Source organism: Panulirus ornatus, chromosome 19, assembly GCF_036320965.1.
Source record: "Panulirus ornatus isolate Po-2019 chromosome 19, ASM3632096v1, whole genome shotgun sequence".
In the NCBI taxonomy this organism is placed as follows: domain Eukaryota; kingdom Metazoa; phylum Arthropoda; class Malacostraca; order Decapoda; family Palinuridae; genus Panulirus; species Panulirus ornatus.
In genome coordinates this window covers 29,028,828-29,044,781 of record NC_092242.1, presented here as the reverse complement: position 1 = coordinate 29,044,781, position 15,954 = coordinate 29,028,828, and positions in this window count along the sequence as shown.

Sequence of the window (15,954 nt, the reverse complement as noted above, 5' to 3'; positions counted from 1 at the left end):
GAGGTGGTTTGATCGAGTGAGTAACGTAAGGGTAAGAGAGATGTGTGGAAATAAAAAGAGCGTGGTTGAGAGAGCAGAAGAGGGTGTTTTGAAGTGGTTTGGGCACATGGAGAGGATGAGTGAGGAAAGATTGACCAAGAGGATATATGTGTCGGAGGTGGAGGGAACAAGGAGAAGAGGGAGACCAAATTGGAGGTGGAAAGATGGAGTGAAAAAGATTTTGTGTGATCGGGGCCTGAACATGCAGGAGGGTGAAAGAAGGGCAAGGAATAGAGTGAATTGGAGCGATGTGGTATACCGGGGCTGACGTGCTGTCAGTGGATTGAATCAAGGCATGTGAAGCGTCTGGGGTAAACCATGGAAAGCTGTGTAGGTATGTATATTTGCATGTGTGGACGTATGTATATACATGTGTATGGGGGGGGGGGTTGGTTGGGCCATTTCTTTCGTCTGTTTCCTTGCGCTACCTCGCAAACGCGGGAGACAGCGAGAAAGTATAAAAAAAATAATAATGACAGCAATAATGATAATAATAATCATAATAATAATGATAATAATAACAATAATGATGATAATAATAATCATAATGATAATAATAATTATGATAATGATGATAATATTAATAATGATAATAATAATAATAATAATAGTAATAATAATAATGATAATAATAGCAACAATGATAACAATAATAATGATACTTATAATGATTATGATAACATATAAAAATATGAAAATATAAAAATGATAAGAATAATAATAGTAATGATAATAATAATAATAATAAGAATAATAATAATGATAATAATAATAATAATAATAGTAATAATAATTATAATAATAATAATAATAATAATAATAATAATAATAATAATAATAATAATAATAATAATAATAATGATAATAATATTAATGATGATAATAATAATAATAATAATAATAATAATAATAATAATAATAATAATAATAATAATAATAATATTAATAATAATAATAATAATGATAATAATAATAATAATAACAATAATGATAATGATAGTAATAATAACAATAATAATATTAATGATAATATTGATAATCTTAATGATTATAACAATAATAATATTTATAATGATAATAAAAAATAATAATAATAATAATAATAATAATAATAATAATAATAATAATAATAATAATAATAACAATAATGATAATAATAATAATAATAATAATGATAATAATAATTATTATACTAATAATGTTAATAATGATAATAATAATAATAATAATAATGATAATAATAATAATAATAATAATAATAATAATAATAATAATAATAATAATAATAATAATAATAATAATAATAATAATAATAATGATAATAATAAGAATAATAATAATAATAATAATAATAATAATAATAATAATAATAATAATAATAATAATAATAATAATAATAATAATAATGGTAATAATAATAATAATAATAATAATGATAATAATAACAATAATAATAATAATAATGATAATAATAATAATATTCTTTTTTTTTTTTTTTTTTTTTGCTTTGTCGCTGTGTCCCGCGTTTGCGAGGTAGCGCAAGGAAACAGACGAAAGAAAATGGCCCAACCCACCCCCATACACATGTATATACATACGTCCACACACGCAAATATACATACCTACACAGCTTTCCATGGTTTACCCCAGACGCTTCACATGCCCTGATTCAATCCACTGACAGCACGTCAACCCCGGTATACCACATCGCTCCAATTTACTCTATTCCTTGCCCTCCTTTCACCCTCCTGCATGTTCAGGCCCCGATCACAAAAAATCTTTTTCACTCCATCTTTCCACCTCCAATTTGTTCTCCCTCTTCTCCTCGTTCCCTCCACCTCTTGGTCAATCCTCTTGGTCAATCTTTCCTCACTCATTCTCTCCATGTGCCCAAACCATTTCAAAACACCCTCCTCTGCTCTCTCAACCACGCTCTTTTTATTTCCACACATCTCTCTTACCCTTACGTTACTTAATCGATCAAACCACCTCCCACCCCACATTGTCCTCAAACATCTCATTTCCAGCACATCCACCCTCCTTCGCACATCTCTATCCATAGCCCACGCTTCGTAACCATACAACATTGTTGGAACCACTATTCCTTCAAATATACCCATCTTTGCTTTCCGAGATAATGTTCTCGACTTCCACACATTCTTCAAGGCTCCCAGGATTTTTCGCCCTCTCCCCCACCCTATGATCCACTTCCGCTTCCATGGTTCCATCCGCTGCCACATCCACTCCCAGATATCTAAAACACTTCACTTCCTCCAGTTTTTCTCCATTCAAACTCACCTCCCAATTGACTTGACCCTCAACCCTACTGTACGTAATAACCTTGCTCTTATTCACATTTACTCTTAACTTTCTTCTTTCACACACTTTACCAAACTCAGTCACCAGCTTCTGCAGTTTCTCACATGAATCAGCCACCAGCGCTGTATCATCAGGGAACAACAACTGACTCACTTCCCAAGCTCTCTCATCCCCAACAGACTTCATACTTGCCTCTCTTTCCAAAACTCTTGCATTTAACCCCCTAACAACCCCATCCATAAACAAATTAAACAACCATTTAGACATCACACACCCCTGCCGCAAACCTACATCAACTGAGAACCAATCACTTTCCTCTCTTCCTACACGTACACATGCCATACATCCTCTATAAAAACTTTTCACTGCTTCTAACAACTTGCCTCCCACACCATATATTCTTAATACCTTCCACAGAGCATCTCTATCAACTCCATCATATGCCTTCTCTAGATCCATAAATACTACATACAAATCCATTTTCTTTTCTAAGTATTTCTCACATACATTCTTCAAAGCAAACACCTGATCCACACATCCTCTACCACTTATGAAACTAGACTGCTCTTCCCCAATCTGATGCTCTGTACATGCCTTCACCCTCTCAATCAATACCCTCCCATATAATTTACCAGGAATACTCAACAAACTTATACCTCTGTAATTTGAGCACTCACTCTTATCCCCTTTGCCTTTGTACAATGGCACTATGCACGCATTCCGCCAACCTTCAGGCACCTCACCATGAGTCATACATACATTAAATAACCTTACCAACCAGTCAATAATACAGTCACCCCCTTTTTTAATAAATTCCACTGCAATACCATCCAAACCTGCTGCCCTGCCGGCTTTCATCTTCCGCAAAGCTTTTACTACCTCTTCTCTGTTTACCAAATCATTTTCCCTAACCCTCTCACTTTGCAAACCACGTCGACCAAGACACCCTATATCTGCCACTCTATCATCAAACACATTCAACAAACTTTCAAAATACTCACTCTATCTCCTTCTCACATCCCCACTACTTGTTATCACCTCCCCATTTGTGCCCTTTACTGAAGTTCCCATTTTCTTCCTTGTCTTACGCACTTTATTTACCTCCTTCTAGAACATCTTTTATATATATATATATATATATATATATATATATATATATATATATATATATATATATATATATATATATATATATATATATATTTACATATTTTTTTCCTTACTATTCGCCATTTCCCGCATTAGCGAGGTAGCGTTAAGAACAGAGGACTGGGCCTTTGAGGGAATATCCTCACCTGGCCCCCTTCTCTGTTCCTTCTTTTGGAAAATTAAAAGAAAATGAGAGGGGAGGATTTCTAGCCCCCCTGCTCCCTTCCCTTTTAGTCGCCTTCTTTGACACGCAGGGAATACGTGGGAAATATTCTTTCTCCCCTATCCCCAGGGATAATATATATATATATATATATATATATATATATATATATATATATATATATATGTATATATATATATATATATATATATATATATATATATATATATATATATATATATCTATATATATATATATATATATATATATATATATATATATATATATATATATATAAGAGGTAATTCAGTGTTGTCATGATTACATAAGTGGCATCTATAATTGATGTCTCAGTACAGTTCCCGGATGCATGCTGGTAGGAGGCGCACCTGACGTAAGTATGATGTTTCAGCTGTTTCCTGGAGTGACGTTTGAGCCTCTAGCAAACCCTATTGCCATGTAGTGTTTTCTTAATCTTTATTTAGATTCATCTCCAACATAACGGGTCACGAAACGTTAGTTTCGTTTTTTAAGTACACCGGCAGGTGTTGCATCAACCTCCCATGCGCCTGTTCCACGAAAGTGCTAAAATACCTTTTACACTGTCATTAGAATCCGAACAAAGACTTAATCGTCCTTGATGACCTGTCTCAGGGCAAACAGTAGCCTGGTGTAATCTGAGCCAGGAACAATGGTGGGCCAGGCCAGGGGAACCGGTAAGTGGTCTGCATCACAGCGTCGCCGCCATGGACGGCACTGTTACCCCTCCTACCTCAACCATCTGGTAATGAGGGTGTGAGGCAGACGGTGATAAATGATGGCCGGGACCGTACGTGATGGCCACTGCCCTCATGCAAGTCCCCAGCCCTGTCGTCACCTCCGTTAACGGATGATGTTCTCCGCTGACCCTCAAGTGGACTGATTTTCATAATCTTTTCCTTTTGTCTTTACTGCCAGCAGCACCTGGAGTTGAAATAGAGTTTTATTGTTTGATATAATTACACGAAATTTGTTTATCAGATAATGACATATGTCTTGAGTTCCTGCCTCATAAACGTGGAATTTATCTGTCATCATACCAGGATGTTCAGGGTGTGCTGCTGCCAGCAGACAACTACTCATGTTAATTTATTTGCTGTTTACTTTATTTACTGTTACTTTATTTACTCAGTTTTACAAGAAATTGTAAGTGTTCTAATAACCTTTTTCTTCTAAATCACTTAATTCATGAACTACTTTTCGTTAGTAAACAGTCATAACAGATGATGGCAAGCACATTACTGACGCCGGGTAACGTATGTGTGAACAATCTGATGATCATTGGGGTGAGGATAGTATAAATACTTGAACAAACGTTTGAACATCATGATCATTGGGGTTAGGATGGTATGAATATTTGAACAAAGGTTTGAACATCATGATCATTGGGGTGAGGATGGTATAAATATTTGAACGAAGGTTTGAACATCATGATCAGCAGGGAACTAGAAGGAGAATCAGTCTATTTCCTCACATATTCATATTGTTCCCATACAACTGACCTGTGCTGTGTCACCGGAGGAGTTCCAAGGAAAACTCACCATAGACATAACTCCTCCAGCACTGTGGCTTCATTCCCTTAGTGACTCTGTGATCACAGTGTCCATCACCGTTCTCTCAGTGTCGTACGTCTCCAACTTATCTGTTGCTTTTGTGAAGTGTACACCTCATCTTGAATCTTCAACCACTTGCTGATATTGACTTCCTTCTCAGAATGTAAGTTTTGACACCTTTCACTCTACACGATTAGCATTTGATTGGCCTGTACATACCTCTACCTTACTGTGGGCTGAGGTTACCCTACACAACGCTGCCTGAGACCTTACATTTATCCTGCTTGTTTATATCTCTCAGACAATAGTAGTAGTAGTAGTAATATCATTATTATTGTCATTAGTAGTAGTAGTAGTAGTAGTAGTAGTAGTAGTAGTAGTAGTAGTAGTAGTAGTAATAGTAGTAGCTATAGTGGTAGTAGTAGTAGTAGTAGTAGTAGTAGTAGTAGTAGTAGTAGTAGTAGCAGCAGTAGTAGTAGTAGTAGTAGTAGTTGTAGTAGTAGTAGTAGTAGTAGTAGTAGTAGTAGTAGTAGTAGTAATAGTAGTAGTAGCAGTAGTAGTAATAATAGTAGTAGTAGCATTAGTAGTAGTAGTAGTAGTAGTAGTAGTAGTAGTAGTAGTAGTAGTAGTAGTAGTAGTAGTAGTAGTGGTAGTAGTAATAGTAGTAGTAGCAGTAGTAGTAATAGTAGTAGTAGCAGCAGCAGCAGTAGTAGTAGTAGTAGTAGTAGTAGTAGTAGTAGTAGTAGTAGTAGTAGTAGTAGTAGTAGTAGTAGTAGTAGTAGTAGTAGTAGTAGTAATAAAATTAGTAGTAGCAGTAATAATAGTAGTAGTAGTAGTAGTAGTAGTAGTAGTAGTAGTAGTAGTAGTAGTAGTAGTAGTAGTAGTAGTAGTAGTAGTGGTAATAGTAGCAGTAGTAGTAGTAGCAGTAGTAGTATTAGTGGTAGTAGTAGTGGTAGTAGTAGTAGTAGTAGTAGTAATAAAATTAGTAGTAGTAGTAATAATAGTAGTAGTAGTAGTAGTAGTAGTAGTAGTAGTAGTAGTAGTAGTAGTAGTAGTAGTAGTAGTAGTAATAATAATAGTAGTAGTAGTAGTAGTAGTAGTAGTAGTAGTAGTAGTAGTAGTAGTAGTAGTAGTAGTAGTAGTAATAGTAGTAGTAGTAGTAGTAGTAGTAGTAGTAGTAGTAGTAGTAGTAGTAGGAATAAAATTGGTGGTAGTAATAATAGTAGTAGTAGTAGTAGTAGCAGTAGTAGTAGTAGTAGTAGTAGTAGTAGTAGTAGTAGTAGTAGTAGTAGTAGTAGTAGTAGTAGTAGTAGTAGTAGTAGTAATAGTAGTAGTAGTAGTAGTAGTAGTAGTAGTAGTAGTAGTAGTAGTAGTAGTAGTAGTAGTAGTAATAGTAGCTGTAGTAGAAGTAGCAGTAGTAGTATTAGTGTAGTAGTAGTGATAGAGGTAACAGCAGTTGTATCTTTTCATGAAGCATCTCGTGACGTCCATCTTGGATATAAATGGTTTTATTGTTGATTTTGTCAGTGAGGACGGCTGTCCAGGAGCGGATGTGGATTGTTGCACTACTGGGGGTCAACTGGAATCTGTCTTGTAAGGATGGTAGGCAAGAGTCTGCAGACAGCGGTCCTACTGAAAGGATCTGTTTGTTAGGGTGGCTAGCGAGTGTCTGCAGGCAGGTGTCCCGCTGCTGGGATGTGTCTTGCAATGTGGCTGGCAAGTGTCTTCAGGCAGCGGACCTGCAACAGGTGGACAAAAAGTGAGGTATTTAAGGTGAATCGTTCTGGATGTGAATGGTGTTACTGCCGTAATGATCTTGCCCTGAAGTGGTTCCTCTTTACACCAACAATTGAGGCTCGTTCCGCTGAAACAAACTATGGTTGTCTTGCAGTAGACAGTGAAGAATGTACAGCTCGTTTTGTGGAATACTAAGAGCAACTGTATATGGTAGAGTATGTGCCCAGGGCGGCCGGCTGCCTACTATTATAATAGCGTATGGGTGCCGGCTGCTGACCCAACAATCACTGAAGCTGCATTATTGTCTTGGCGGTGAGAAGGGCGGTGAGCCCAGCTGAAGGATGGCAGGGTGCCGAGAGTCATGGCATTAGGAGGGAGGTGCTAAAGGCTGGCGTTAATGTAATGATCATAGGGTTGGATGCTGCTTGGCTGCCATTTGGCGCGTGGGTACCAATTCATTTTACTGTTGAAGCATCATATGTGTCTGGAGAGGGAAAAGGAGCCACGGCACATACAGATCAGTCTGCTAGGCAGTGTTTTTGTTTATATATGTTGCTAGACATATTTCAGAGCTTGAGTTTCCCAGGCAACATTCCGAGTACCTGGGGTTCGCACCTACGAGTCTAACTATTAACCTGACTTCCTTAATCTCTTTCGTCAGTTGTGGCACAAGTTTCATGCTGACTTCGAGATGTTAGCGACTCAGTGCACCACAACACTGAGATATCCCACAGCAGACACATCCAGACTATGTGTGCAGTGGGGGTCACACATGACCCCTTCCTACTTCCATGTGGGTCATGTGCAGAGAGGGCCACACGTGACCCGTTCACAGCGCCCCTTAGGTCATGGACAAAAGGAGCCACACGTGACCCCTTCCTAGCTCCTCCTGGGTCATGTGCAGATGAGATCACACGCGACATCTTCCTAGCTCCTCCTGGGTCATGTTGGGTCGGTTTTCCTCTCATCTTTCTCACTTGGAATACTGCAAGTCCTAGGCCGAGTGGCAGAGGGTAATCCGCCATTTTCGACCGGTAATTCAGTGCTACAAATTTAGTCGCGGGTGTAGAATGATGAGAGATCTGCTGATGATACTTGTAGTCCTGAGAATCCCGAATGATTGCAGAAGCTCTGAGTGCAGGCGCTCCCCGACCTATGGTGAGGTTACCCATTGCGAATTGAAAATTTCGAAAGTCGAAAATATGTTCAATACATTTGATACTGTAAATCTACCTACCTGAACATTATAGCTTAACCTAGTATATCTTAAACCTTCTCAGAACACTAACATTTCTCATCTCCAATTATTAAATGCAGCTCTTCCTTAAAAGCTCCGGCACCTTCAGTATCAGCACATGCTGCCTCACCACAAACCTTTACATTGTGAGAATTATGACGCCTTTTGAAGCGTTGGAACCACCTATGACTTGCTGTAAACATTTGTGTATAAGTAGGATGATCGGCGTGCCGTTTTAGCGTATCGAAAAGACTTCTTGTCTTAGCTTGGATCGTCAATAGGATAAACGGTATGCGCTTCTGTAGCTGGTCTTCCTCACATGACAAGTAATTTCTCCATATCATCAATCGGCCCAGCTCTTTTCTTCGTGATGACAATGGATTTAAGCAATGCTGAAGATTTCACTGCATCACTGATTCGCTTCTTATCCTTTAAGAAGGCCGAGAGCGTCGATTGCGAATGTCCTAACTCACGTACGATGACCATTACTGGCTTACTGCCTTCATGCTGAGCAATTATCTTTAATTTCATCTCAAGAGTAATTGCCTTCCTTTTGTTCTCGCCAGAGGCAGGAGACACAGATGGGCATTTTGTAAACATCATGGAATGCAAAAACACAAAACACAAAATAAAAAAAACGCTGGCAACACAGTACACGGTTGTTTACACCCATGATCGAGTGTCTAACTGGAAGCACCTGCTAGCGTACCGCATATCGCTTGCCGGGCAAAAGATAAAAATTCAAAATTCAATGTACGGTTTCTACTGAATGCGTATCACTATCGCGCCATCGTAAAGTCGAAAAATCGTAAGTCGAACCATCGTAAATTGAGGAGCATACGTAATGATTGATATTTAGTCATATAGAGCTATGTTAAAGAATGCCCGATTCATTCATATATATGATCAGATCGTTCAGGGGTAGATTGATTTTTTCCAGAATATGGACAGTTTTGATATATCATCCTTGATAGTTCTTCGAGCTGATAGGAGAAACCTTACTGAGCAATGTGGTTCGTGCACTTTGAAGAGTCCACATAAAACCCCATTTCCCTCGTCAGTGTAGTAAAGCCAGCCACAGACGAAGAGAAGACCTCCCTGTATACAACAATGCATTCTATCCCGTGCACGACTTTCACCCTCCTGTATGCTCAGGCACCGAGCGCTCAAAATGCTTTTCACTCCATCCTTCCATTTCCAATTTGGTCTCCCCCTTTTCCTTATCCCGTCCACTTCTGAAGCATATATCCTCTTTGTTAACCTTTTTCTACTTATTCTATATGCACAAACCATCTCAGCACACTCTTCAGACCTCTTAACCACACTCTTCTCATGACCACACATCCCTCTTACCATTTTATTATTACACATTCACCCTCCTCCACACATTCTCGTCTACAACCCTTGTCTCGCAACCGCAGAACATCACTGGGACTACTATACCTTCACACATATCCATTTTTGCTTTTCCAGATGACAACCTCAATTTCCACACATTCCTCAATATTCTCAGAACCTTCGCCTCTAATCCAGCCTATGACTCACCTCCGCTTCCATGCTTGTATTCACTGCCACGTACGCTTCTAGGTATCGAAAATATTCAACTTCCCCCAAATTTTCTCCATTCAAACTCACACCTTAGCTAGCCTGTCCTTTTGTACTGCTAAACCTAATAACCTTGTTTTTATTAGCGTTACGTTCAACATACTCCTTTTGCGCATTTTTTCCAAACTCAGACACTAACTTCTACAATTGCTCACACGTATCTGCCACCAGTGCTGTGTTTTCTTTAAACAAAAACTGACTCACTTCCTAGGCCTCCTCATCTCGTACATACTGCATATCCACCCCTCTCTCCAAGACCCTTGCATTAACATCCCTTGCCACCCCATCTGTAAAGAAATTAAACGGCCATGGTGACATCACAAACCGATGCCACAAATCAACCTTCACTCGGAACCACTCACCCTCCTCTTTACCTACTCGCACACACGCCTTACACTCTTGATAAAAATTTTCACTGTTTCTAAAAGCTTTCCTTGCACGCCATATACTATCTGTCTACGATACCATATGTTTTCACCAGATCCATAGATACCAGATACTAATCATTTTTCTCCAAGCATTTTTCACATACATTCTTTAAAGTTAACACCTGATATACACATCCTCTACCACTCCTGTAGCCATATTCATCCACCCAAGTCCGATGTTCTGTGTATGCCTTCACCCTCTAAGTCACCACTCTCCATTCAACTTACCCAGTACACTCAACAGACTTATAACCCTGTAGTTTGAACACAACTTCATTCTCCTTGCCTTTATTCAATAGCGTTATACAAGTATTCCGCCAATTCTTAGGTACGTGAAACCATGATCCTTATATACAATGAAAATCCTAACTATCCAGTACAGCGATTCCTCTTGTTAAGAACTTCAACTGCAATCCCATACACTCCGGCCGTCTTGCCCCATTTGATCTTATGCAAGGCTTCAACCACCTCTTCTTTTCATGACTTTCTCACTACTCATATCGTCACGACCCAAACACCGCTACCTGTAACCACTTCCCATTTGCCCCCTTCACTGATGATCTGTTCTCTTGTTTTTCTCACGCTATTAACCTACTTCCAAAATATCTTATCCTTCGTAAAGTATGTTGATACTCATCCCAACTCTCATTTGCCCTCTGTTTTTTATTTCCGCACATAACTCTTTACTTTCTGCTGCTTTCTTTTGTAGATCTCCCGGTCATCTGCACTCCATCCGTGTAAGTACCTGACTGCATATATATATATATATATATATATATATATATATATATATATATATATATATATATATATATATATATATATATATATATATATATATATATATTTTTTTTTTTTTTTTTTTTTCTTTTTCTTTCATACTATTCGCCATTTCCAGCGTTAGCGAGGTAGCGTTAAGAACAGAGGACTGGGCCTTTGAGGGAATATCCTCACCTGGCCCCCCTTCTCCGTTCCTTCTTTTGGAAAATTGAAAAAAAAACGAGAGGGGAGGATTTCCAGCCACCCACTCCCTCCCTTTTTAGTCGCCTTCTACGACACGCAGGGAATACGTGGAAAGTATTCTTTCTCCCCTATCCCCAGGGATAAATATATATATATATATATATATATATATATATATATATATATATATATATATATATATATATATATATATATATATATATATATATATATATATATATATATATATATATATATATATCCACCCACGACTGTTCCCATATCCTCCACTGAAGGTATCAGGTACAGTTCACTTCAGATACAGTCCGCCTATGGTCCCGATGTATTACACATTTTCTGGCGCTATTTCTGCCTGCTATCACTCTTGACTTTTTGGAGACTCCGAACTTGTTGCAACAAAATATATGTATATCTTATTTATTTATTTATTCATTTTGCTTTGTCGTTGTCTCCCGCATTAGCGAGGTAGCGCAAGAAAACAGACGAAAGAATGGCCCAACACACCCACATACACATGTATATACATGCACGTCCACACACGCAAATATACATACCTATACATCTCAATGTACACATACATATACACACACATACATATACATATATACACATGCATATAATTCATACTGTCTGCCTTTATTTATTCCCATCGCCACCCCGCCACACATGGAATAACAACCCCCTCCCCCCTCATGTGTGCGAGGCAGGGCTAAGAAAAGACAACAAAGGCCGCCCACATTCGTTCACACTCAGTCTCTAGCTGTCATGTAATAATGCACCGAAACCACAGCTCCCTTTCCACATTCAGGCCCTACAGAACTTTCCAAGGTTTACCCAAGACGCTTCACATGCCCTGGTTCAATCCATTGACAGCACGTCGACCCCGGTATACCACATCGTTCCAATTCACTCTATTCCTTGCACGCCTTTCACCCTCCTGCATGTTCAGGCCCCGATCACTCAAAATCTTTTTCACTCCATCTTTACACCTCCAATTTGGTCTCCCACTTCTCCTCGTTACCTCCACCTCTGACACATATATCCTCCTGGTCAATCTTTCCTCACTCATTCTCTCCATGTGACCAAACCATTTCAAAACAACCTCTTCTGCTCTCTCAACCACACTCTTTTTATTTCCACACATCTCTCTTACCCTTACATTACTTAAAAGATCAAACTACCTCACACCACATATTGTCCTCAAACATCTCATTTCCAGCACATCCACCCTCCTGCGCACAACTCTATCAATAGCCCACGCCTCGCAACCATACAACATTGTTGGAACCACTATTCCTTCAATCATACCCATTTTTGCTTTCCGAGATAATGTTCTCGACTTCCACACATTCTTCAAGGCTCACAGAATTTTCGCCTCCTCCCCCACCCTATGACTCACTTCCGCTTCCATGGTTCCATCCGCTGCCAGATCCACTCCCAGATATCTAAACCACTTCACTTCCTCCAGTTTTTCTCCATTCAAACTTACCTCCCAATTGACTTGACCCTCAACCCTACTGTACCTAATAACCTTGCTCTTATTCACATTTACTCTTAACTTTCTTCTTTCTTACACTTTACCAAACTCAGTCACCAGCTTCTGCAGTTTCTCACATGAATCAGCCACCAGCGCTGTATCATCAGCGAACAACAACTGACTCACTTCCCAAGCTCTCTTATCCACAAGAGAATGCGTTCTTGCCCCTCTTTTCAAAACTCTTGCATTCACCTCCCTAACAACCCCATGCATAAAAAATTAAACAACCATAGAGACATCACACACCCTTGTCGCTAACCTACATTCACTGAGAACCAATCACTTTCCTCTCTTCCTACGCGTACACATGCCTTACATCCTCGTTAAACTTTTCACTGCTTCTAACAACTTGACTCCCCCAGCATATATTTCTAACACTTTCCACAGAGCATCTCAATCAACTCTATCATATGCCTTCTCCAGGTCCATAAATGCTACATACAAATCCATTTGCTTTTCTAAGTATTTCTCACATACATTCTTCAAAGCAAACACCTGATCCACACATCCTCTACCACCTCTGAAACCACACTACTCTTCCCCAATCTGATGCTCTGCACATACCTTCACCCTCTCAATCAATACCCTCCCATACAATTTACCAGGAATACTCAACAAACTTATACCTCTGTAATTTGAGCACTCCCTCTTATCCCCTTTGCCTTTGTACAATGGCACTATGCAAACATTCCGCCAATCCTCAGGCACCTCACCATGAATCATACATACATTAAATAACCTTACCAACCAGTCAATAATACAGTCACCCGCTTTTTTTTTTTTTTTATAAATTCCAGTGCAATACCATCCAAACCTGCTGCCGTGCCGGCTTTCATCTTCCCCAAAGCTTTTACAACCTCTTCTCTGTTTACCAAATCATTTTCCCTAACCCTCTCAGTTTGCACACCACCTCGACCAAAACACCCTATATCTGCCGCTCTATCATCAAACACATTCAACAAACCTTCAAAATACTCACTCCATCTCCTTCTCACATCACCACTACTTGTTATCTCCTTCCCATTAGCCTCCTTCACTGAAGTTCCCATTTGCTCCCTTGTCTCATGCACTTTATTTACCTACTTCCAAAACATCTTTTCATTCTCCCTAAAATTAAATGATACTCTCTCACCCCAACTCTCATTTGCCCTCTATTTCACCTCTTGCACCTTTCTCTTGACCTTCTTGCCTCTTTCTTTTGTACATCTCTAACTCATTTGCATTTTTTCCCTGCAAAAATCGTCCAAATGCCTCTCTCTTCTCTTTCACTAATAATCTTACTTCTTCATCCCACCACTCACTACCCTTTCTAATCAACTCACCTCCCACGCTTCTCATGTCACATGCATCTTTTGTGCAAGCCATCACTGCTTCCCTAAATACATACCATTCCTCCCCCACTCCCCTTACCTCCTTTGTTCTCACCTTCTTCCATTCTGTACTCAGTCTCTCCTGGTACTTCCTCACACAAGTCGCCTTCCCAACCTCACTCTCACCACTCTCTTTACCCCAACATTCTCTCTTCTTTTCTGAAAACCCCTACAAATCTTCACCTTCGCCTCCAGAAGATAATGATTAGACATCCCTCCAGTTGCACCTCTCAGCACATTAACATCCAAAAGTCTCTCTTTCGCGCGCCTATGAATTAACACGTAATCCAATAACGCTCTCTGGCCATCTCTTCTACTTACATACATATACTTATGTATATCTCTCTTTTTTAAACCAGGTATTCCCAATCACTAGTCCTTTTTCAGCAAATAAATCTACATATATATATATGTCACATATATATATATATATATATATATATATATATATATATATATATATATATATATATATATATATATATATATATATATATATATATATATATATATATATATATATATATATATATATATATATATATATACATATATATATATATATATATATATATATATATATATATATATATATATATATATATATATATATATATATATATATATATATATATATATATATATATATATATATATATATATATATATATGTGTGAATAAGAGCAAGGTTATTAGGTACAGTGGGGTTGAGGGTCAAGTCAATTGGGAGGTGAGTTTGAATGGAGAAAAACTGGAGGAAGTGAAGTGTTTTAGATATCTGGGAGTGGATCTGGCAGCGGATGGAACCATGGAAGCGGAAGTGGATCATAGGGTGGGGGAGGGGGCGAAAATTCTGGGAGCCTTGAAGAATGTGTGGAGGTCGAGAACATTATCTCGGAAAGCAAAAATGGGTATGTTTGAAGGAATAGTGGTTCCAACAATGTTGTATGGTTGCGAGGGGTGGGCTATGGATAGAGTTGTGCGCAGGAGGATGGATGTGCTGGAAATGAGATGTTTGAGGACAATGTGTGGTGTGAGGTGGTTTGATCGAGTAAGTAACGTAAGGGTAAGAGAGATGTGTGGAAATAAAAAGAGCGTGGTTGAGAGAGCAGAAGAGGGTGTTTTGAAATGGTTTGGGCACATGGAGAGAATGAGTGAGGAAAGATTGACCAAGAGGATATATGTGTCGGAGGTGGAGGGAACGAGGAGAAGAGGGAGACCAAATTGGAGGTGGAAAGATGGAGTGAAAAAGATTTTGTGTGATCGGGGCCTGAACATGCAGGTGGGTGAAAGGAGGGCAAGGAATAGAGTGAATTGGAGCGATGTGGTATACCGGGGTTGACGTGCTGTCAGTGGATTGAATCGGGACATGTGAAGCGTCTGGGGTAAACCATGGAAAGCTGTGTAGGTATGTATATTTGCGTGTGTGGACGTATGTATATACATGTGTATGGGGGTGGGTTGGGCCATTTCTTTCGTCTGTTTCCTTGCGCTACCTCGCAAACGCGGGAGACAGCGAAAAAAAAAATATATATATATATATGTATATATATATATATATATATATATATATATATATATATATATATATATATATATACATATATATATATATATATATATATATATATATATATATATATATATATATATATATATATATATATATATATATATATATATATATATATATATATATTTTCCTACGAGTCCACGGGGGAAATGAAACACGATAAGTTCCCAAGTGCACTTTCGTGTAATAATCACATCCTCAGGGGAGACACAAGAGAGAAA